Below are 24,063 nucleotides of genomic sequence, written 5' to 3' on the forward strand. Positions count from 1 at the left end.
GAGAATTTAAGGGTAATGGATGAGATGATTACTTTTAGAGGTCAACCTCATCTTAGTGGGAGTTTTGAAGATATTTATGGCTGTTCTGTGATTATTTTCAGCAGTTTACTTCACTTGTGACAGACACATTACAGCATTTCGCATAGTCAACTCACCTTTCCTGGGAATTGGGATCATTATATAAGCAGGGTGAGTGGCATTGTGAAGCAAAGTTTATTCAGTGAGCAGCCAGCAGCCTTCTCACTTCCAACTTCTTTTCTTTTCTTGCTGCTTACACCCTTTGTAAAGCATATTATTGCAGCCAGTCTTGTATTTTGTCTCTATGATGCAGACAATATTTTGGCTCATACAATGATGGAGTTTGACTATGCAGTTTCTTCTAAACTCTTAAAATTCGTTGGTTCAATAATCTAGTTTTGTAGAGTGGAGTGGGTGGCCTAATTGCCCTTACTTTGATTGTATTGATCACTTAAAGCACACATTCATTTTCTTTCCTTCTTTCATGTTTAGCTGTTGCAAATTGGCATTCTCTCACATTATTTAACCATAGGCATTCTTATGTCCTTGGTTGCTTGTATGCGTACCAAGAACCATTATTTTATGTGTTGATCTTTCATACTAAAACAGATTTTTCGAAGTGACTGATAGTGCATGAACACAAAGGAAACCCCCCTGTGATTAATCGTGACTTTGGGTGAATTACTCATAGTTGTCTCTCAGGTTTGCACAGTGCAGATCTCAATGATAACAAATTGGCATTGTTGTTATAGACATTGTCACTCCTCATATACTACAATGACAGTGGTAATTTATTGATTTATTTTATTTGAACTCACATGGAATTTACTAATGTATGATAGGATCATACTAACAAACAAAAATCTCTGAGACTCAATCATACACAAGGCATTGTTCTGGGCCTTAGCGAACCTAAACATCTATTCTAGAAAACAACAGTGGATCACCACCTAACAACATCCATCGGTGACTCCTTTGACTCCTTTGAGAAAGAGCATGATTGATAATAGATGTTGAATATATACAATAGGTGCAGGATACTTTTTTGCAATTTTGTTAGATTAAGGGGGCATAATATGAACTATTCCTAAGTTTCATGTCCGATTTATCAAGGCATATTGTTACACCTCAGATTCTCTGCAGTGAGGCCTAAACTTTTTCCTGATATGTGATTATTATAATGAGCCAAAAGTGTGATGATTTTGTTGTATGCAGCCATGAAGAGATGATTCATGTATAGGTGTTGGTCATTGATAGCCTGGATCCCCTCAAGTCAATAGAAATGGCTGGTCCTTTTAGTCCCCATTCTCATGGTACTTGGTTTTATTGCTCTAAACTATCCCATCATGGTGGCATCTCCCAAGTCGAGCAGTTATGTCTTGTGTAAGTATTTGGGCATCCTATAACTTTATAAGATCAATCTACTAGGACATACGATTCACAGGAACCTTAGCTACTAACCTATTTTATTTGTTTTGTAAAGGTGATTGTGCTTTGTAAGGGTTGTCACACCCATGGTTTAGCATACCTATTTTACCCCACATAGACCCTCTTTTGCTTATGTATGTACCACACTTTGGCCATTGACCCTTGGAAGTGATTCTACTCATGCTTATTCAAGTTCATGTGTCCCAACATAGTCTCATAGTTCTTGAGGCATATCACATATATTGAGGCATTGGTCACATTCTTTGAGGCACAAATGGGCTATTTGCATTCACATGGACACCCTCTACACTTGTCATCTTGAAGATACTAGAGCGCTCTCATCCTTTTGGCATTTTTGAGCTGATTTTTATCCACTAAGAGGGTTGACCCGTGTTGAACTTTGTAGCTATGGTCGGTCTTCATAATATATTTTCATCATCGATATTTATGTAAAGCATGTTCTTCATGCTCAAAAGAAAAAATTTATTATTGTATTTTGTCAAAAAGAAATTGTGAATTACAAGTTTTGGTTTAAGGCTCCTCAAGAAGACCAAGTCGACCCTCCCTCTTATTCAAGTCAGCTCTGTTGATTTGGGGTAGCATCGGATGTGCTCTAGCCATGAAATTTGGTGGAAAGACTAAGGCACATGAGATCTCCAATACCCAGAAAGCGTTTAGGCAGATTCTAAATAGTTTGGGAGATATTAAAATAATTAATATTTTTAATGGAGTCCCTAAGTTTAAACTTAGGGAAATTAAAATATTAATGTGAATTAATATAAAATTGTGTTAGAATGGTCCAAAAGTCATGAATCAAGTCAGATCTAATTTTAGTCGTTGATTAGGGACTTAATCTCAGCCGTTGATCTGTCAACAAGAAAAGTATGAGAGGAGGCTTGAGGGTCACTTAGAGAACACACCAAGACATCAAGATTATGACTTTCTGGGGCTGGGTTTGCTGAGAAAGTTGAGAGAGTGATCTGGAGTTGCAGCTGAGGGGCAGTGAATACAGAAGTAGAGAGGCAGAGATAGTGCCGGGAGGATCAACGCAGCAACCGGGAAAGCTGACGCAGAGGGCAGAAGTCGAAACTATCGGGAACAGCCAGAACTGCTGGAACTGCCGAGAATGCTGACGCAGAGGGCAGAAGCCAGAACTGCCGGGAACAGCCGGAACTGCCAGGAACTGTCGGAACTGTCGGGAAAGCTGACGCAGAGGGCAGAAGCGGAACTGTCAGGAATTGCCGGAACTACCAGAAACTGCCGGAACTGCCGGGAACAGCCGGAACTGTCGGGAACTACTAGGAAAGCTGACGCAGAGGGTAGAAGAGGTTGACACAGTCCCTAGAAGCTGACGTTGGGGTTTTTTGTGGGGCATATTGGAGCTGAGGCGCTGTCGGAGTGTTTAAACTTTTTCCGGGGTTTTAGCTGGAGCATCTGTCTCTGAAGGAGAGGTACTACTGCCGAGATTTTTCTCTGTTGGGTGAGCCAGATTTGGCACCCATATTGTATTCTAAAACTGCTTAATAAATCAAACCCTCAGATAGTTGCACCAGTTTTCCCGCATGGAGTTTCCCCGGGGACATTGGTCCAAAAATAACGGTGTCATTTGTGTGCTTGTTTCTGTTTCCTTCAGTTGATGATTTGTAATGTGTTGAGCATGTACTTGTGTTTATTTTCAGTATTTACATGGTAAATAACTTGTTAATTAATCAGAACAAGTAGGAAGGAATAACTCAGAGAGTACATGGAGGGTTTTTGTTAAAATTGGCAACTAGGGCCAAACTCCATGTGGGTAATCTTATTTATGGCAGTTGATATTTTTCTTGGATCCCTCTCATCGAGAGGTGTAAGATTGATCTAAAGATCATCAGATTCTGATAAGTATTCATGGAGTTATGAATTTATTTGTGTTATAAGACAATTCGTCAAGGTCGGCCAGCAACCAAATAAACCCCACATGTGCTCAACGTTTTAGTATAAAAGGAGATGACTTGAGAGTCATTTCACACACACTTCGATCTTGATTTCTCTCCACTTGTCTTAGGTTTTAGTGGAAGAGAAATCTAGGAGTGGAAGCCCTAGACGTTGGAGAAAGAGAGGCTGCCCTAGACACACATGGAAGGCTACCCTAGACGCAGATGCAAGGCTGCCCTAGACACACATGGAAGGCTACCCTATAAAGGCTGCCCTAACGCAGACCTAAAACAGCCCTAACATTGGATGCCCTAATGCAATCCTAACGAGTGCAGATTTTAGAGAAGAAGAGTTGCAGCTCTTAGTCATTGCATGAGGCAAGAAGGATGGCTTGAGGTGACACATTGGAGCAGTGTTACCATGCAAATCAGGGCGCAGACTAGTGGTGAGTTTCATGATTGTTTTATGCATGATATTCAGGGGTATATCTCTATTTATAGGGACACGGTAAGGGACTATTACAGCAGCTGTTGGGAGAGAAAGGACCTCCTAACTAGGTCGCAGTCATCTCTAAGGACAACAAGGCAAACAGGGGTATTCTCCCGATACGATAGGCTTGTTGGTGTGCCCCAACCAGTGAAGTACATGCACAGAACCCTAGGCAGAAATCAGCAGTAGCATGCAGCGAATTGAGGGTTGTTTGTGCACTGATAGTTAGATGCATGGGACAGCAGGCAACTAGTACAACAGTGCTAATATATGGGACAGCAAGGTACATAGTGCTGTCAAGATATATGGGACAGCAAGGTACATAGTGTTGTATAGATACATGGGACAGCTGTGACATGGCAGCAAAGGCACATGGATAGCAGTAAGCATTGGGACAGCAGCAGGCAACTAGTACAACAATGCTAATATATGGGACAACAAGGTACATAGTGCTGTCAAGATATATGGGACAACAAGGTACATATTGTTGTATAGATACATGGGACAACTGTGACATGGCAGCAAAGGCACATGGACAGCAGTAAGCATTGGGACAGCAGCAAGACATGGTGCTGCAATAGCAATTGGGACAGTAGCAAGACATGGTGCTGCAATAGCAATTGGGACAGCAGTATCGTAAGCAAGGTGCAGCAAGCACATGGTGGCAAAACAAGGTGTAGCAATGGCACATGAGGTGTAGCATGATGATGAGATGCAGCACAATGATAGGTGAAGGAGTCACCTTGGAGAATCAGTTGAAGCAGCATGTCTTCAACTGATCTCATGTATCATCTTCTTAGAGATGATCTATGCTCTTATCTAGATAAGTCAAAGTGTTGACTTCTGTTGTAAATGTACTCTCTCTCTCTCTCTCTCTGTGCTGAACTATAAAAGAACATGTAAGAAGAATTGATCAAAGGTTTCCCCACATTGGGGTTTGTCCCTGGCTAGCGCCACATCTTGTGTCCTCTTGTCTTGGCTTGTCTTCTGCAATTTATGTTTATGTTCTATCTGCAGTTTACTTTAATGCTGATGTGATTGCTAATCTGGAAAAGATATAGAGCTAATTGTGAAATTGAAATAAATTGCTCTAAGCATAGAACATACCTAAACTTAACAATTTCTAACTGTTAGACTTAGAAACGTCAACATGATATCAGAGGGTGGTTGTAGATCACAGGAGAACTAAGAACATCAGCCGAGCAGAGCAGCAACAACAGAAAACAGTTGTCTCTAGTGACAGACGTTGTTCCTAGCAGCAAAACAGCAAGGAAGGGGTGACGCAGTGCCTACATCATCAAGTTTATTCCAAGAAGAGGCTGCGCAGAGGCTGAGGGAGGCAAAGACAGGCTCACGCAAAGCAATGCATAGGCCAGGAGGGCTGACACAGTTGGCTTAGGGAGCTAGTTTGTCAGTGCTGGGACTGCAGAGAGCCTAGGAGCTCTCACCTTCAGGTTGTTGGGGTTTAGAAGGTTGTGGATAAGTTGCAGAGTGGAGTTGGTGGGGTATTGTTGTCAGAACAGTACCTAACAGGGCAAGGCCAAGGAGGAGGGAGTCGCTACAAAGGGTTTCTAGCCGAGAAATCCGGATCAGTGGTGCGGTTGCACAGACGATCAAAGTAGGGGGCATCTTGACATTGGCAGAAGGATTTCCAGGAGGGAAATCGAAGCTCGGAGGGAGTCACATCGAGAACTTCCAGAAGGGAAGTAGAAGAGCAGCGGAATGGCACTACACGGAGTAAGAGACTAAGATAGACTGGACGAAGCCTCAAACTTCGTAGTTGGGAAGGCCAGAATCTTATCCGTACTTGACAGAAATCGTGTCAAGCACTTCGCCTTGAAGACGATAGCGATCCCAGTTGACCCAGCTAACAATGACAGGTATGAGGAAGCAATGGCGAGGGCCAAGAGTATCATTCTTGACAGGGTCAAGGATCATATAGTACCACATATTGCCGAGAAGAATACAGCACGGGAGATGTGGGAGGCCCTGACCAAGTTGTATCAGCATACTTCCGTGCAGAGGAAGATGCTCCTAGAAAATCAGCTGCAGTCATACCAGATGCAGAAGGGAGAACAGATTGACACCTTCCTCAGTCGATTGAATGAGATCCGAGATCAGCTGACTTCCATAGGGGCCACACCAGATCCAGAGTTGATGGTGAGAACAGCGCTGAATGCAGTCTCAGAAGACTGGGAGGTGTTTGTCCAGAGCATACTGGGCAGGGCAACCCTTCCAGATTGGGAGGAAATGTGGGCGGCTCTTCGCCAAGAAGAGATCAGGAGGGTGACCAAGACGGGAAGCAGCAGCAAAAGGATCGGAATCAAGAAGGAGGAGGAGGTGGATGCTGCCCTAGCATCTGAGGGTAAGCAAGAAAAGCTGAAGAAAAAAGACCTCTCCAAGGTCAAATGCTTCCATTGTTGGGAGATGGATCATTATGCGACCCAGTGTCTGAGGAAGAAGAGCAAGGGAGAGGCTTTGGAGACCAAGGCAGCACCAGCAAGGGCAGAGAAGGAAGTGGAGACAGACAATGTCTGTGCCATGAGTGCACACACACCACTAGAGCGAAAGTGGTGAGACATCAAGCTATAGTCGGGAGGACTACAGAAGACGAGGGGCAGGATCCTCGAGGTACCCAACCTCTTGGATTATACCTGGCTACGGGAGCCCCAAAGAGGAGTAGCAGGACTGGCGGATGTCGGTAGAGACAGATGAGGATGGAGCGATAGAGAGAGCTACAATGCAGGATTGCCAAGACAGTGCGAGGCTAGCCGGCTACAACAATGCAAGAGGCACGGGAGTGTTGCACCAGTGCAGGATGGCACAGAGAGGTGTGCAACAGTGCGAGATGCAGGGAGTTGTTGCAGCAGCGCAGAGGTCAGAGAGGGAGCACTTGTCAGCGACAGAGGGAGCTTCAGCATCAGGAGTGTCTCTAGCCTGACAGAGATGTCAGAGTTGGGAGATCAGTTACTTACTTCTCAGTAATTGAGTTGCAGTGCAGCAGTTAGCAGTGGTGGTGCTATGGGCAACACGATGCAGCATGATGAGAGGGGATGCAGTGCAAATGCAGTAGTGGCAATGGCAGGGCCATGGGCAGCATCACACATACAGAGGGAGTTGTCGTACAGATGCACAAGTGGCAGTGGTAGAGCCATGGGTAGCAGTACGAGATGTAACAGTACAGATGATGGGCAGCAGGCCTAGCATCAGGGATCGATGTCGAACGATCAGAGTAATACGCAGTGAGGAGTATTGCTAGAGCACAGTCCTCGCTAAGAGGGAGTGTTGATTTGAGGTAGCATCGGATGTGCTCTAGCCATGAAATTTGGTGGAGGGGCTAAGGCACATGAGATCTCCAATACCCAGAAAGAGTTTGGGCAGATTCTAAATAGTTTGGGAGATATTAAAATAATTAATATTTTTAATGGAGTCCCTGTTGTCGCACAGACTGTCTGGGCAACGCGACAACGCTCAGACCAGGGGCTGTCACCCTGATCCCCGATCTCTCCATTTAAGCCATCTCCCGAAGCTAAGGGGGGTAGACCGTATGGGATAAAGGAAAACCAACTGTGGACCAGTTGGGTTGGGAGACCAAGCAAGGCAATTTAGCACATGATTGATTTTAGAAATTAATGTACCAGTGCCTTATGGAGTTAATGATTAAACGATTATTTATAAAATGTTGCAGAAATATGAACCTTGTAAAACAATCATTTATCATCAAATAACCCAAGAAAAGATTAATTTTGCCAAATGCGAGATATTCAATAGATGCATAATGTTCTAGCAAATAAATTTCAAAAGATCAAATACTTTAAGCAACAACAAAATTTAAATGCTAACCAGTTATCACTTTCATATAGCTAATCTTCAAATGAACATTTAAGCATGTTTAACCATATAAAAATGATAAATATTAATCCCACATCAAAAATCTATTAGCCTTAGCGAGATACACCAAAATTTGGAAACGTGACAAAATATGCTAAGACTAAATGCGACAAAAAATATTTCAAGAATTTTTTTTTTTTAATGCTTAAAATCAAAATCATAAAATAAAATTCTAAAATGAGAACAAACCAAAAAAATAAAAAATAAAATAAAAAACTTTTTATGATTTTTTTATTTTTTTATTATGATATAAAGTTCTAAATTTAAAATTAACATAGAACAATACTAAAATTAAATTAAAAAAAATCTAATTCTAAACTAAAGATTAATAAAATCTAAATCTAAATAAATGAATATATACAAAATCAAATGTATACGCAATACTTAACACATTAAAACGTAAAAATGTCTAAACTTAAAACCTAACAGTATAAAACAAAAATGAAAATCACAGATACGCTAAACTAAATCCTAAAGAGATAATACATTCATAAATCGAAATCAAAATTTGCTGAGAGTTTGATGTGTGCAGCCCTGGGGAGCTCGACGACTGAAGTAAGGTGAAGATGCGGGGAGAGAGAAGCGACTCGAGGGTTTCAGAAATGCTGCAGAGGAGGGTCGAAGAGGATGAGCGAAGACGAGGAGGATGGGGCAGGACGCAGGCAGAGAAGGCAGCTGCGTGATGGAGGGCTGCACGATGGAGCTGAGGGGAGCTGATTTGCTGCAGGTTGGGACGCTTGACGGCGGAATGGCACCAACAAATCAGCGTGAGGAGCTTGTATGGCAGAATGCTTGCAGGTGGAGTGTGGAGCTGGAAGTTAGGAGTTGCGTGTGGCAGCTTGGAGAGAAGGGAACGCGGGTTCTGGAGCAGCGGAAGTAAGAGCGACAGAACAGAGGGGACAGCATAGGAAAGTTTGCTGCAAATGAGGGTTGGATGGCAGAGAAAAATATGCAAGTGGATAGGCGGCGGATTTGAGGGCATGGAGAGAAGATGAGAGCCACGGTTTAGCGTTGAAAAACATGGCAGCGTAGGAGATTTCTGCAGGTTAGAAGGCGGAGGAACAACGATTTTTTTTTTAATTTCGAAAACTTTTCCTGAAAAAATGAGACCCTGGGCAACAGAACTGTACACCTATAAAAACTAAACTGGTTTTGAGGCCAGATCTTACCCTCCAGGGCCTAGATCTGGCTTCGAGATTGAAGCTCACCTTCAGATCTACAACCTGTAATCTGAAAACAACGAAAACAAACAGCCAGAACCTGAAAATGCAAAAAATAAATGAAACCCTAAAAACCCTAAGAACCAACTAAATAATTACAGTATTTACAAACTGAAGGCTCTAGGTAGCCAGATTTATCGTTATGCCACAGAAATATTTTCAGAATTTTAAACTTAATGTGAGGTGCTTCAGAAAACCCTTCATGCATCTGCAAAAAAAGTCTAAAGATAAGCCCGGGATTAAAACTGGTTGGGCTCTTTTAGGAAACGCAATCCGGGAGTTGGTATGTTCAACCGAGAACTTTCCCTAACGCCCGGTAAACTCAAAATTAAGGATATCCTGCACAGCTTAAATCAACCATTAACATAGAGGGAGAAAACAACAGTGAAATTCAGATCAAATGGAGATACCTGCCATTATATTCAGAAATTAAACTATCATTCAAACCCCAGAGATCAGACAAGATACCTGTGCCTAAATCAATCTTCATCAAGCTATCATCAATGGCTGAAACTAAATTTATGTAGAAAAATAAAACATCTTACAACATTTCCAAAAGAGTAACACCAGCAAGATTTTCAACCCCAAAGTCTTTCTTTATTGCACAAAAAATGACTACAAGAGAGCTTTCTTTAGCACACGACTCTCAGATCGAATGATCTCAAATGACCCCTGACACCCTATTTAAAGGAAAATTTCCCAACGGCTAGTTCGAGTGATCCATGTCAAACTAATCTCAACCGTCGATGAGGATTAAAATCTCTTTTAATCTCATCTGTCAAAATTTTGAATGCATTTTCATATATTAAAAAATTAAAATCCTGCATTTATTTCCTCAAAACTTTGACTTGTTATTATTTTATTATTTTATTTTATTTTTCAATTTTTTATTTATTTTCTAATTTATTTTTTTAATTTTATTTTTTTTTAGTTATTTTTTTATTTTTTAATTTTATTATTTTATTTTATTTTTTAATTTTTTAGTTATTTTTTAATTTTTTAATTTTTTTATTATTTTTATTTTTTATTTTTGGATCCTCGAACTTAGCCTTTGGAAAAATCACCTATGACCTAGGACTTGGGACTTAGGACTTATGAGGGGATAAAACATTTTCTAACCCTCAAGACACTTTACATCATGACTTTTATAGTTTTACATCTCAAGGGAAAAACCCATTTGACATAAACCCTCATGGACCACCCAGTTTTGCGACACAAATATAATCTAGCAGATCAAGTAATTTGTAATAACCTAACCAAATAATTAGGATTATTTCCAAATTACTTTTACATAGACTCGAAGCACAATAGGGTTCCCCTAAAGTTCTAATGACAAAATCCATTCGGCATTGGGGTTAGGCTGAAGGAAAACTCTGCCGATCATGGATCGGTGAGACAAAAAACCTTTCGGAACATAGATTATCACTAGAAAATTAGGTTTGCCTAGGCAATTTACATACATGACTCAGATCTGCTAAGATTATTTACAATTTACACATGCAGACTGGGTTTACAACATAACATGATCGGGCTGATGATGACAGTCGAATGGCATGGACACGTCGATCAAGCGCTATCCCTTTTGCGAAAAAGGGGGTGTACTGCTATGGGTAGTTGACACGTAGTGGTCAACATCTAGCTCTACTTGGGGACACGTTGCTGCATTGTAGGAATGTGAGAATCCAGAATCTGCATCCACGCAACACACAACAAAACATAAGTAGCGTCCATCCAAAAATCATCATATAACATTAAGCACATGAAAGATATAAGCTCTTCATTTATTAACTATCTAGTAACATGAAAAGTAAATCTAATCCTAAAACAAAAATGAAAATGCTGAAAAACAAGGAGTAGGGTTAGAAATACAGAGGATGCCCCATGGCATCAGATGTGTTCAATATAGTGTACACTGAGCATTTGCCTGCTTTCAGGCAAATCTGTCGGCTGCTTATCGGATGTGCCATGTCCAATTCTGCATATGGTAGGACTTTTTCCTATCCGAAAATCAAGCTGCTCGCGGCCGTCTGATGCATCAAATCTTCTTCTCATTCTCTTTCTTTTGCGTTTTTTCTTTGTGGCAGGCTGTATCACTGATGATGTGAAACTTTCTGCTTCAAAGCTCTCAGATGAAATATGTAAGATATGCGTGACATGTCTTTCTTCATTCTACATCTGCCCTGTCAAGGGTGATGGATCAATCTCACAAGTGCCATGAGTTATAACTTGATCTTCAATGACTGGTGGATTAACCGTGTGACCATCAACCTGATTATTAATTTCCCTTTTATCCAAGTCACCTTCAATTATCCACTTTTCAATGGAACAAAGGACCTCATAATAAGATGGAGCTTGTTGCAACTAATAAGGAAGATGGAGCTTGTTGCAACTAATAAGGAGGCTCCTGATCTATTGACGTTCCCTGGTTTCTTTCATCCTCTGACCATTGTTGAAATTTCTAAACCTGTATTTTAATGGCATCTATCTGACTAGAGTGTTCAACCTTCATAACACTGATTTCCCTAGCATGGTCTTCTTCCATAGTCAATAACTTATTCTGAAGACATATCTGATTAGCTTCCATATCTTTTATTACTTTATCGTCCTTTGCCTTTATGGTCATCCAGCAATGTTGCATAAAGTTTATCTCTTTCTTATGATTTTCTTGCATGGTAGCCAATTGATTATTATAATCGAATTCCATGATCGTCATATTTTCCTCTAAGCCTGATAACTTGCTTTGCATAAAATTAATTTCCCTGTCAAGATTAGCTTTCATGGTCTCAATTTCCTTAGCATGCTGACTTTGCATGTCGGCTACGTGGTCAGAGTGTTTAATTTTCATGATTTCCATCTCCTTATCACGTTTTTCCAGGCGGGTGCATAAAGTTCTCACATCATTGGCGTAATTAGTTTGATTGATCTCCATATTTTTTACCAGCCGCATTAGTTCTTGTATAATTTGCTTCTGATTTTCCTTTTCATTGTCGACACTGATTTTACAATTTGTCCCTGCTTTTCCACTATCATGGATTTGATCTGCAATGGTACAAGTGGATGGCACATTCTGATATGAAGAATTGTCTTGAAATCTTTCATCGACAGCTGAACCTTTCATAAGATTACTTTCATTTTGTTGCACAATTTTAGGGGCACAAGGCGAGCTATCTGGATAACCATATCTATCTTTAAAAGCATTGACAATGTCTTGTAAAGAAGTGAAAGAATCTTCAAGACAATTATTAAACCAATTCAAAGCATCACCCTCTAAAGAAAGGACAAATAGAGTCTATTGAGGAAGTCTACAATATATGATCATTATACGAGTAAACTTGCTTAAATGCTTTCTAACAGCGACTGAATCACCACCTGAGAACAAAGGTAATTTAGAAATGGCCACTTCCGGAAAATCATGGAGATCATCAGTAAAATGACATGGGGTAAACGTATAATCCATGATGAATAATGAGGGACCAAATGGATGATAGAAAGAGATCTCTACTCAAGAAAATCAAGAGATGAAAGAAGTGGAGTCGCCACTTGAACAATGAATCTAATTCTAAGATCCAAAAAGCAACCAACAAGCAGGTATGAGGGAGGCTTCTTGTCTGGGAAAAAATAAATGAAAAGAAATGGAGTCGCCACCCAAACAAGAAACGAACTGAAGAGTAGTTGTTGATATGACAAAAGATAAGGTGATGAAAAGATCCAAATGATGCCAAAAAATGTTGACTCTGCCAGCTCAAATGAGAGATAAGAATGATGAATGTCGAATAAACCAAGGATAGAAAAAACTCTATCCCCAGCAACGGCGCCAAAAAATGTTGTCGCGCAGACTGTCTGGGCAGCGCGACAATGCTCAGACCAGGGGCTATCACCCTGATCCCCGATCGCTCTGTTTAAGCTGTCTCCCGAGGCTAAGGGGGGTAGACCCTATGGGATAAAGGAAGACCCACTGTGGACCAATTGGGTTGGGAGACAGAGCAAGGCAATTTAGCACCTGATTGATTTTAGAAATTAATGTACCAGTGCCTTATGGAGTTAATGATTAAATGATTATTTATTAAATGTTGCAGAAATATGAACATGTAAAACAATCATTTATCATCAAATAACCCAAGCAATTGCCAAATGCGAGATATTCAACAGATGCGCAATGTTCTAGCAAATAAATTTCAAAAGATCAAATACTTTAAGCAACCACAAAATTTAAATGCTAACCAGTTATCACTTTCATAGAGCTAATCTTCAAATGAACATTTAAGCATGTTTGACCATATAAAAATGATAAATATTAATACCACATCAAAAATCTATTAGCCTTAGCGAGATACACCAAAATTGGAAACGTGACAAAATATGCTAAAGACTAAATGCGACATAAAATATTTCAAGATTTTATTTTTTTTTTAATGGTTAAAATCAAAATCATAAAATAAAATTCTAAAATGAGAACAAACCAAAAAAACAAAAAACAAAAAAAAAAAAACAAAAAAAAACTTTTTAGGATTTTTATATTTTTTAATTTTTTTATTATGATACAAAGTTCTAAATTTAAAATTAACATAGAACAAAACTAAAATAAAATAAAAAATATCTAATTCTAAACTAAAACTTAGATTAATAAAATCAAAATCTAAATAAATGAATATATACAAAATCAAACGTATACGCAATACTTAACACATTAAAATGTAAAAATGTCTAAACTTAAAACCTAACAGTATAAAACAAAAATGAAAATCACAAATACGCTAACCTAAATCCTAAAGAGATAATACATTCATAAATCGAAATCAAAATTTGCTGAGCGTTTGATGTGTGCAGGCCTGGGGAGCTCGACGGCTGAAGCAAGGTGAAGATGCAGGTAGAGAGAAGCGACGTCGAGGGTTTCAGAAATGCCGCAGAGGAGGGTCGAAGAGGATGAGCGAAGACGAGGAGGATGGGGCAGGACGCAGGCAGAGAAGGCAGCTGCGTGATGGAGAGTTGCATGATGGAGCTGAGGGGAGTTGATTCGCTGCAGGTTTGGACGCTTGACGGTAGAATGGCACCAACAAATCAGCGTGAGGAGCTTGTATGGCAGAATGCTTGCAGGTGGAGCGTGGAATGAAACAGCAGGAGAGTGGGGCGTGGAGCTGCGTGAGGCAGCTTGGAGAGAAGGGAACGCGGGTTCTGGAGCAGCGGAAGTAAGAGCGACTGAATGGAGGGGATAGCGTAGGAAAGTTTGCTGCAAATGAGGGTTGGATGGCAGAGAAAAATACGCAAGTGGATAGGCGGCGGATTTGAGGGCGTGGAGAGCAGATGAGAGCCACGGTTTAGCGTTGAAAAACGTGGCAGTGTAGGAGATTTCTGCAGGTTGGAAGGCAGAGGAACAACGATTTTTTTTTTTTAATTTCGAAAAATTTTCCTGAAAAAATGAGACCCTGGGCAGCAAAACTGTACACCTGTAAAAACTGAACTGGTTCTGAGGCCAGATCTTACCCTCCAGGGCCTAGATCTGGCTTCAAGATTGAAGCTCACCTTCAGATCTGCAACCTGTAACCTGCAACCTGAAAACAATGAAAACAAACAGCCAGAACCTGAAAATGCAAAAAATAAATGAAACCCTAAAAAACCCTAAGAACCAGCTAAATAATTACAGTATTTACAAACTGAAGGCTCTAGGTAGCCAGATTTATCGTTATGCCACAAAAATATTTTCAGAATTTTAAACTTAATGTGAGGTGCTTCAAAAAACCCTTCATGCATCTGCAAAAGAAATTCTAATGATAAGCCCGAGATTAAAACTGGCTGGGCTCTTTTAGGAAACGCAATCCGGGAGTTGGTTCAGCCGAGAACTTCCCTTAACGCCGGGTAAACTCAAAATTAAGGATATTGTGCATAGCTTAAATCAACCATTAACATAGAGGGAGAAAACAACGGTGAAATTCAGATCAAATGGAGATACCTGCCATTATATTCAGAAATTAAACTATCATTCAAACCCCAGAGATCAGACAAGATACCTGTGCCTAAATCAATCTTCATCAAGCTATCATCAATGGCTGAAACTAAATTTATGCACAAAAATAAAACATCTTACAACATTTCTAGAAGAGTAACACCAGCAAGATTTTCAACCCCAAAGTCTTTCTTTATTGCACAAAAAATGACTACAAGAGAGCTTTCTTTAGCACACGACTCTCAGATCGAATGATCTCAAATGACCCCTGACACCCTATTTAAAGGAAAATTTCCCAACGGCTAGTTCGAGTGATCCATGTCAAACTAATCTCGACCGTCGATGAGGATTAAAATCTCTTTTAATCTCATCTGTCGAAATTTTGAATTCATTTTAATATATTAAAAAATTAAAATCCTGCATTTATTTCCTCAAAACTTTGACTTATTATTATTTTATTATTTTATTTTATTTTTCAATTATTTATTTATTTTTTATTTTTTTTATTATTTTTATTTTTTATTTTTGGATCCTCGAACTTAGCCTTTGGAAAAATCACCTAGGACCTACGACTTAGGACTTATGAGGGGATAAAACATTTTCTAACCCTCAAGACACTTTACATCATGACTTTTACAGTTTTACATCTCAAGGGGAAAACCCATTTGACATAGACCCTCATGGACCACCCAGCTCTGCGACACATATAATCTAGCAGATCAAGTAATTTGTAATAACCTAACCAAATAATTAGGATTATTTCCAAATTACTTTTACATAGACTCGAAGCACACTAGGATTCCCCTAAGATTCTAATGACAAAATGCATTCCGGCTTTGGGATTAGGCTGAAGGAAAACTCTGCCAATCATAGATCAGTGAGACAAAAAACCTTCTGGAACGTAGATTATCACTACAAAATTAGGTTTGCCTAGGCAATTTACATTACATGACTCAGATCTGCTAAGATTATTTACAATTTACACATGCAGACTAAGTTTACAACATAACATGATCGAGCTAATGATGACAGTCGAATGGCATGGACACGTCGATCAAGCACTATCCCTTTTGCGAAAAAGGGGGTGTACTGCTATGGGTAGTTGACACGTAGTGGTCAACAGTCCCTAAGTCTAAACTTAGGGAAATTAAAATATTAATGTGAATTAATATAAAACTATGTTAGAAAGGTCCAAAAGTCATGGATCAAGCCAGATCTAATCTTAGTCGTTGCTTAGGGACTTAATCTCGACCGTTGATCTGTCAACGAGAAAAATATAAGAGGACGCTTGAGGGTCACTTGGAGAACGCACCAAGAGATCAAGATTTCGACTTTTTGGGGCTGGGTTTGCTGAGAAAGTTGAGAGAGTGATCTGGAGTTGCAGCTGAGGGGCAATGAATACAGAAGCAAAGAGGCAGAGATAGTGTCGGGAGGATCAGCACAACAACCAGGAAAGTTGATGCAAAGAGCAGATGCCGGAACTGCAAGGAACAGACGGAACTGCCAATAATTGTTGGAACTGCTGGGAAAGCTGACACAGAGGGCAGAAGCCGGAACTGCTGGGAACAATGGAAACTGTCGGGAATTGTCGGAACTGCCGGGAACAGCGGAAACTGCCGGGAATTGTCGGAACTGCCGGGAAAGCTGACGCAAAGGGCAGAAGCCGAAACTGCCGGGAACTGTCGGAACTATCAGGAAAGCTGACGCAGAGGGCAAAAGACGCTGACAAAGTCCCTAGAGGCTGACGTTGGGGTCTTTCATGGGGTAGATTGGAGCTGAGGAGTTGTCGGAGTGTTTATCCGAGGTTTCAGCCGGAGCATCTGTCTTCGAAGGAGAGGTACTACTGCCAAGCTTTTTCTCTGTTGGGTGAACCGGATTTGGCACCCACATTGTATTCTAAAACTGCTTAATAAATCAAACCCTCAAATAGCTGCACCAGTTTTCCCGCATTGGGTTTTTCCGGGGACATTCGTCCAAAAATAACGGTGTCATTTGTGTGCTTGTTTCTATTTCCTTCAGTTGATGATCTGTAATGTGTTGAGCATGTACTTGTGTTTATTTTCAATATTTACATGGTAAATAACTTGTTAATTAATTAGAACAAGTAGGAAGGAATAAATCAGAAAGTACATGGAGGGTTTCTAACTGTTAGACTTAGAAACTTCAACAGGCTCCGCCTCACGAGGCACCTATTTGGACCCCATCCAGTGCATATAAATAGACTATTTGATCTCCATCCTGTTGACCACAATTTTGTCAACACTCCGAGAAAGCAATGTACAAGGAAGTCGGGAAAATTTTCCAAAAATCAAAATCATCAATCAGCATGAATATTTCATTGTAAACCAAATTTCAACAAGTTCTATTGTAAATGATGTTAGTATGACCATTTAATTATGTAACGACACCTAGGTAAGCCTCTGATTTTGGCAAAGGATTTCATCCTATGAATTTTTTCAACCTCCCAGAATTATGTGAGGCTGTAAACACGGCGACATGCCTAATCGGAAAAGTTTTTTTTCCAACTTAAACCCCAAAGCTAGGGTGGAATTCATTGATAAGGTCTTATGTGAGTCCTAGTGTTTATCGAGTCTAATGTAAAAGTGTGTTTAGGAATAATTTTCGTGCACGGTCCCTCACAGTCAAACACCATGGCTAAATTATTTTATTATAAACACACTTGGGTCCATACTAGATCATATTGTGTCGCAGAATTGGGTAAATTATTGAGGGTCTACGTCTAAAGGTGTTTTCCCCTTTCCAGGATTAATATTGTAATTATTTTGATGTAAAATATTTTAGTGCATGGTCCCTCGCAATCAAAAACCATGGCTAAAATATTTGAGGGTGGAAAAAATTATTGAATCCCCTCTTTAGTCAGTTAATTTATTTTTCTAGCTAAATCAAATAAAAATTCTAAGCCAGAAAATTAATTAATTTTAAGTCAAAAATAATCATAAAGAAATTAATTTCTCTCTAAGTGGAAAATAATCAAAAATTCGTGGGTCAAAAAGAAGCCAAATTTTGGAGGTCCTCCACCAAGGGAAAAATGGATATTTTAAGAAAATTTGAGCGGGCCTTGGTGGTTAAATCAAAGTCAATTTTTTGAGGAAATTAATCCAAAATATTAATTTTTGGATTAATAAAAAATGGTTTTCAAGATGATCAAATTATTTTCAACAGTCGAGATTATTTTGACAGGGATCAAGCCAACTAGCCATTAGTTTCCACTTAGAGGGGTTTTTCTATATAAAGAATTTATTGAGCTTCTATTTCCCATCTTTGGATGAGGTAATTTTGTAACACTTGTACTGAGATGTTGCTCTGCTGGAACAGTTTTTATCATAATAAAAAGACTTTGGGGTTCAATTCATGGTGTTCTTCTATCTGTTGATCTGTGGTATGTGTTAGCTATGAGTTTATCCTATATTGTGCTAAATAACTTTTTATTGTTATTTCATTTTTCGGTGATAAAAACATTCTATTGGTACGAGTTATTTTAAGTGATCTAATTCACTATATGAGTTAACAATTTATCTTGGGAATTCTTATAGATATTTACAGGTACGCTAGCCCTTGGGCTCTATTGTCGCCCAAACTGTACAGACAAGATGCGACAGAGCTCAGGATGTGGGTTGTCACTCTGATCCCTGCCCTCTCTGTTCTAGTTGTCTCCCTACAGCATGTTATGGGGGGTAGCCCCTATGAAATGTGAATATGGGAGACTTGTTGGCAATCGACAACTTCGGGAGACACAACTGAATGGTCTAGCAACTTGGTTGAATTAGCAAGTTAAATGTTTTGATTAGATTATTGTGGAAGACTAGTGTCTGAAATGGAATTAATTACTTGCTTAAGACATTATTTACCAAGTTACCGGATGAACAATTGTTACTTTAAGGATGCTTCACTATCCTAAATGAGATGCAAATCCTACAATCTAGGTGAGATGCAGAATTTTGGTTTATTTTAAGTTATATGCCTATTTTGAGTGTATCCATCCTCTTAACTATTTTGAAAATAATCTCTAGAGTGTTGAATTTCCACGACCTGGGGTCTAGGTTAGAGTCTTAAAATCACTGTCGCTACCAAACTGAGAATCTCAACCATAAACTACTTTGCACAGTAGAAATATAAAGTAGTAAATCACATATGCACAAGTATACACAATTTTTAACAAATATTGTACAATAATGTACAACCCAATCTTCGTTATATTAAACCAAATCTGAATAATACAACAGTCTATGGTATATAAGATAGAATGACAAACTTCGTTGTAGCTTCTATATCGTTTCTTGTCCTGTCGGTCCTTCACTTCTATACTGCTCACTAGATGCCCCTTAGTCCTTCAAAGGACAACATATCGAACTCCAAGAGGGCTGCCACCTAACACTACTGCAAGTCAATTATGTAGCATGTACACGGGCTATCCAATCTGCGCTCTAGGTAGGCCTAATTCTCGAGCTCCAATCTGTCAGGTTAGCAGTCTCTTTAGTCCATTAAGGTACTACACTTTGGCACCAAAGTTCACCCAATCTTCAGCTCCTCTTCGTCACTTCAAAATAGCTTGTCTAGGGCTACTTTAGGCTATCAACACGTTACCCTCCACCAGACCAATGATGCCCAATCCTTCACTGCGAAATCTGCTCCTACTTGGGGATTCTTATTGCGTAAGACAATCCCAATACACGGCTCCCACAGCCTACTCTAATTCTGATCCAAATCTGGTCAACTCCTTTGACCCAACACACCTCCAAACACTGTTGTTATGACTTGCTGCAATGCTGCAACTCTGGGACTGGTTAGGGCACTAACCACAATTCCTAACTATCCAACAAAGTAGCCCAAAATTACTCCTTATTGTTGCGGTTGTCCTCCAAGGATATGTTGCCCTTCATATTGCTCTTTTAGGGTAGTTTTCAGCCCAAAACAAGGGACTATCTCCCTAAAAGTACTGCGGCACCCTATAACACCCTAACTAGGGCTACGGCAGCCTCTTGGCGAGGACTTTCCACCCTCCAATAAGTCCCCAAATAGCCTCGTTGTCCTTGCCTTGGTTGTGGCCTACAAGAACAGGGCCTCAACCCTCCCACCAGCAACTTTGTCATCAAAACAAACCCCTGAAACAGACCCTAAACCCTCATTGTTTCAGACCTTCTCTTGTTGCGGCTAGGGCACAAAAATCTCCTCCAACGAGCTCTCTTCCTAAGGTATGTGTTGCACTTGTTGGATGAGGAATAGTCCTCCACTTCACCTCTATATATACACATAAATAGGGCTCCACGAATTTAAGAAGAGACATGTCTTTTGGATGAATTTCCTTCAAGCCTGCATGACTTCACTGTCCATTAATTAATTGTCAACTTCAAAAATTTATATCTTCGTTTCTAGAGCTCCGATTTGAGTGATCCTTGGAGCGTTGGAATTGGCACGCCAAGCTCTATCACCTCAAATTTTCTCATGATCAAATTCTTCATGGTTTTGGCCCAAATCCCAATGGATGCAAAACCCTAACCATGGGTTCCAAGCCCACAAGTGACCCTTGTGGTGCTTTGCCCTCCAAACCCCAAACCATAAGGCTTGGAGTACATCCCAAGCTACACAAATCAACACTCCCTCTTAGCAAGGGTGGTACTTCCATGACTAGGAAGTATCTCATCATCATCATCACTGCTCGCAACACTTGCCCCAACTCTTGGCGCTCACAATTGTAGCAATCCCTATACAGTGAACTACGCCCTTCTCGGAAGTGTCACTGTCACTGGAAGCATCTTGCTTCTTCTTCTTCTCCTGTATCACTTTCCAATCTCTCCATGATTCCTTCTTGGCAGTTGTAGGAGCATCCTTGCTCCCCACTGACCACGCACTCTTCTTGGGTTGCAAAGTCTCCTTCTGAACCTGCAAGCTCCCTCTCGAACTCGACTCCCTCTGGGTCTTTGGAACCTGTACCTGCCCCTTTGAAGCCTGCACCTGCACCTGCACTTGCTCTAGCTTCTTTGGAACCTGCACCTGCTTCTTTCCATGATCCATAGGCTTGCCCGTCAACCTTTAGAGACCATGATCTCTAACTCTAAGTACAATCCCATCGGACTTGGAGCCTTTGGGCCTGAGTCTTGCCTTCCCATCCTGGAACAAGACCTCAAACCCTTTCCTCTTGATCATCGAGACAGAAATCACGCTATAGCTGAGTCCTGGTACAAACAGTACATCCTAGACTCGCATCACACATCCTGTCTCCATCCTAAATGGCACAACACCTAATCCTCAGATCACCAACTGACTCTTATCGCCCAACACCATGTGAACCTTCGAGTCCCATTCAGCTAGAGTCTCAAAAACATCCTGTGACCCTGTCATATTCTTCGTCGCACCACTGTCCACGTACCATCCATCCTCATTGATAGTACCCTGCAAGAAATGAGAAATCATAGCAAAGTCCTCTTCCAATCTCCTGGTGAGATCATCTATCTCAGTTGAAGTGGCAACACCGATGACCTACTTTCCTTTCCTCTTCTCATCATCTCCCTTCTTCTTCATCGAACATCTCAATGAAAAATGACCCATTTCGCCACAGTTGAAACACTTGACCTTACTCAATTCCTTCTTCTGCTTACCCTTCATTCGCGCTACAAGTGCCACATCATCATCAAAAGACTTCTTCTTTGGATGAAGATCCTCGTCTCACAACTCTTCCTGAATGAAGTCATCCCACAGCCTATCCCAGTCTAGCAACTTCTCTCTGGCAATGATTCCTTTGATGAAGGGCTTCCATTCCTCGGTGAACCCTTTCAAGGCAATCCTTACCATATCTCCATTTGAGATAGTCACACCGATGGTAGCAAGCTCATCTTTGACCTGAGACAATCTCGTCAGATACGAGGTCACGCTTTCACCCTTTATCATCTTGGTGGACTTCAACTTATCCTCCAATACCAGTACCCGGTTCTCGTTCTTATTCTGGAACAAATTCTGAAGAGCCATCCACATCTCATGTGCATTGTTCTTCCCGGACAAATGAGGTATTAGGGCATCCTTCACACCATCTAGAATGATCAATCTCGCTCTCGCATCCAAATCTTCATATATTCGCAGCTCCTTACGGTCGGCTGGCTTCTTGATCTCTTTCATGACGTACTCTCAAATCTTGTTGACCTGCAAGACCAACTTGATCCTTTCCTTCCAAGTAGTATAGTTGGAAAACCCCTCCAACTTGTCCTCATACCGAAGACCTGCCTGCAACTTCGACATTGTAGTGAGCCCTTCACTTATAATGTGACCTGTCGTCACTTGTCGCCTACACCTACCTACAGGTTAGTGAGAAAAGCCTTCAACCCCACAAGGTGTGGTTAGTGGCATAGAACTCAGAGAAGGGGATGTCACACTGTTCCTGACTCTCTCCATCTAAGCTATCTCCTAGGTTACCTAAGGGGGTTGGTCCCTAACGAAAAGTGATATGAGGTTCTAGGAGGAAAGTTAATTTGGATTACTTGTCAAAAATAACTTGTTTCCAAGAATTGAGCAAGCATATAAATGCGCAAATTTCAATGATATATTCAAAGTATAGACTAGTGCATTCAAGTAAATAACAATAGCTTGCTCAAAAAATGAAATCAAGATACAATGATAGACAATTCAAATGTTAGACCAGAATAAGCATATGAACACCAATTGCAACTATAAAGGAAATAGTACTTTGGAAGAAAATGCCCCAAATAACAAGATACATCAATTACTCATGAGCATAATGATCATCAAAGCAATAACATGAAATAGAACTACACCAATGATCAATATTCTAAGTACAAGAAAATTAAATTGTTGCAAAAGTAAAGGACTCACAATACTTGCATCATAAATGCTTCTTGAAATGAAAAGAATGATATTTGCAAATGAAACTCAAAACACATCAAGATAACAAAATGGGAAATTGCAAGTAAAATGATGATGTATTAACATGAGATGCACTTATACTAAATTTGGATGCAATTAGTCTTGGTTATTTTTAATCTAAAATGCCTAAGCTAAGTGAGAAGCCCTCTTGAGCTCTTACCAAAGGGTAAAAATTGGGGTGATTGTAAGAAAGGGGGGCAAGGGCACGAAGGTGTCATTAACATTACCCGTTCCCTGAGTCTTATGAGTCAGCATGTGCCTTCGTACCTACAAGGGGACAAGCCACCTTCATCACTGCAGGGTCACAACGTTTTTACCTTACTTCATACCAGATGGAAGAACTTTCCAAGAAATCATTTTTTCCTAGACTTTCTATCAACCAAGCTTATGCTTGGAGGTTAATTTTAGTGGGACTTTGGAAGCCTGTAAAATGCAACTAATTTAATATGCCTACTATGTCATGCAAGTAAATTTGCAAAAGTTAAGTAAATGATAGAAATTGCCTTAAACACAAGATTGCATACACATATAGGATTTGTGAAAAAATATTTGCTTTGCCTTATGATAGATTTGTGATTTACCCAAAAGCAAATAAGACTTGAGATATGCCTTGCATGTAAGTAAATAACAATGCTTGTGATTAAGTGAACTCAAAATCGATTAACTTTTGCAAATTTACTTGCATGACATAGTAGGCATATTAAATTAGTTGCATTTTACAGGCTTCCAAAGCCTCACTAAAATTAACCTCCAAGCATAAGCTTAGTTGATAGAAAGTATAGGAAAATATGATTACTTGGGAAGTTCTTTCATCTAGTACGAAATAAGGTAAAAGCGTTGTGAACCTATAGTTATGAAGGTGGCTTGTCCCCTTGTAGGAACGAAGGCACGTGCTGGCTCGTAAGATTCAGGGGACAGGTATCGTTAATGACACCTTCATGCCCTCTATGAAAAATCTATTACTGCAACAATTGATTTATTTACCTACTTATTTTCCAATAAGTTATTTACGAAATCCCTTCAATAAATATTAAAATAAATTCTACTACAGATATCACACCATTATACAGAAACAAAACACATGCACAAGAATCAAACACATCAACACAGTTATTAACTTATTTTTGGACAATTGTCCCCGGAGAAACCCAATGCGGGAAAATCGGTGCAGTAGAGGAGGATTTTATTAATCAGTTTTTCTTGAGTACAACTAGGGTGCCAAACTGGCTCACCCAACAGAAATTAATCTTCCGGCACCTCCCCTAGGCT

General features: G+C 40.1%; 1 protein-coding gene across 2 annotated transcripts in view; it reads right to left on the bottom strand.

Annotated features, from left to right (window-relative positions):
* Window positions 1-24,063, bottom strand: part of LOC149172517 (riboflavin biosynthesis protein PYRR, chloroplastic-like) — a 341,086-nt gene that overhangs the window by 225,491 nt on the left and 91,532 nt on the right. The window lies entirely within an intron of this gene.

Source organism: Pinus tabuliformis, chromosome 4_2 (genome assembly GCF_031772625.1).
Source record: "Pinus tabuliformis cultivar Carrire ecotype Pingquan chromosome 4_2, CPIR1, whole genome shotgun sequence".
Taxonomy (NCBI): Eukaryota; Viridiplantae; Streptophyta; class Pinopsida; order Pinales; family Pinaceae; genus Pinus; species Pinus tabuliformis.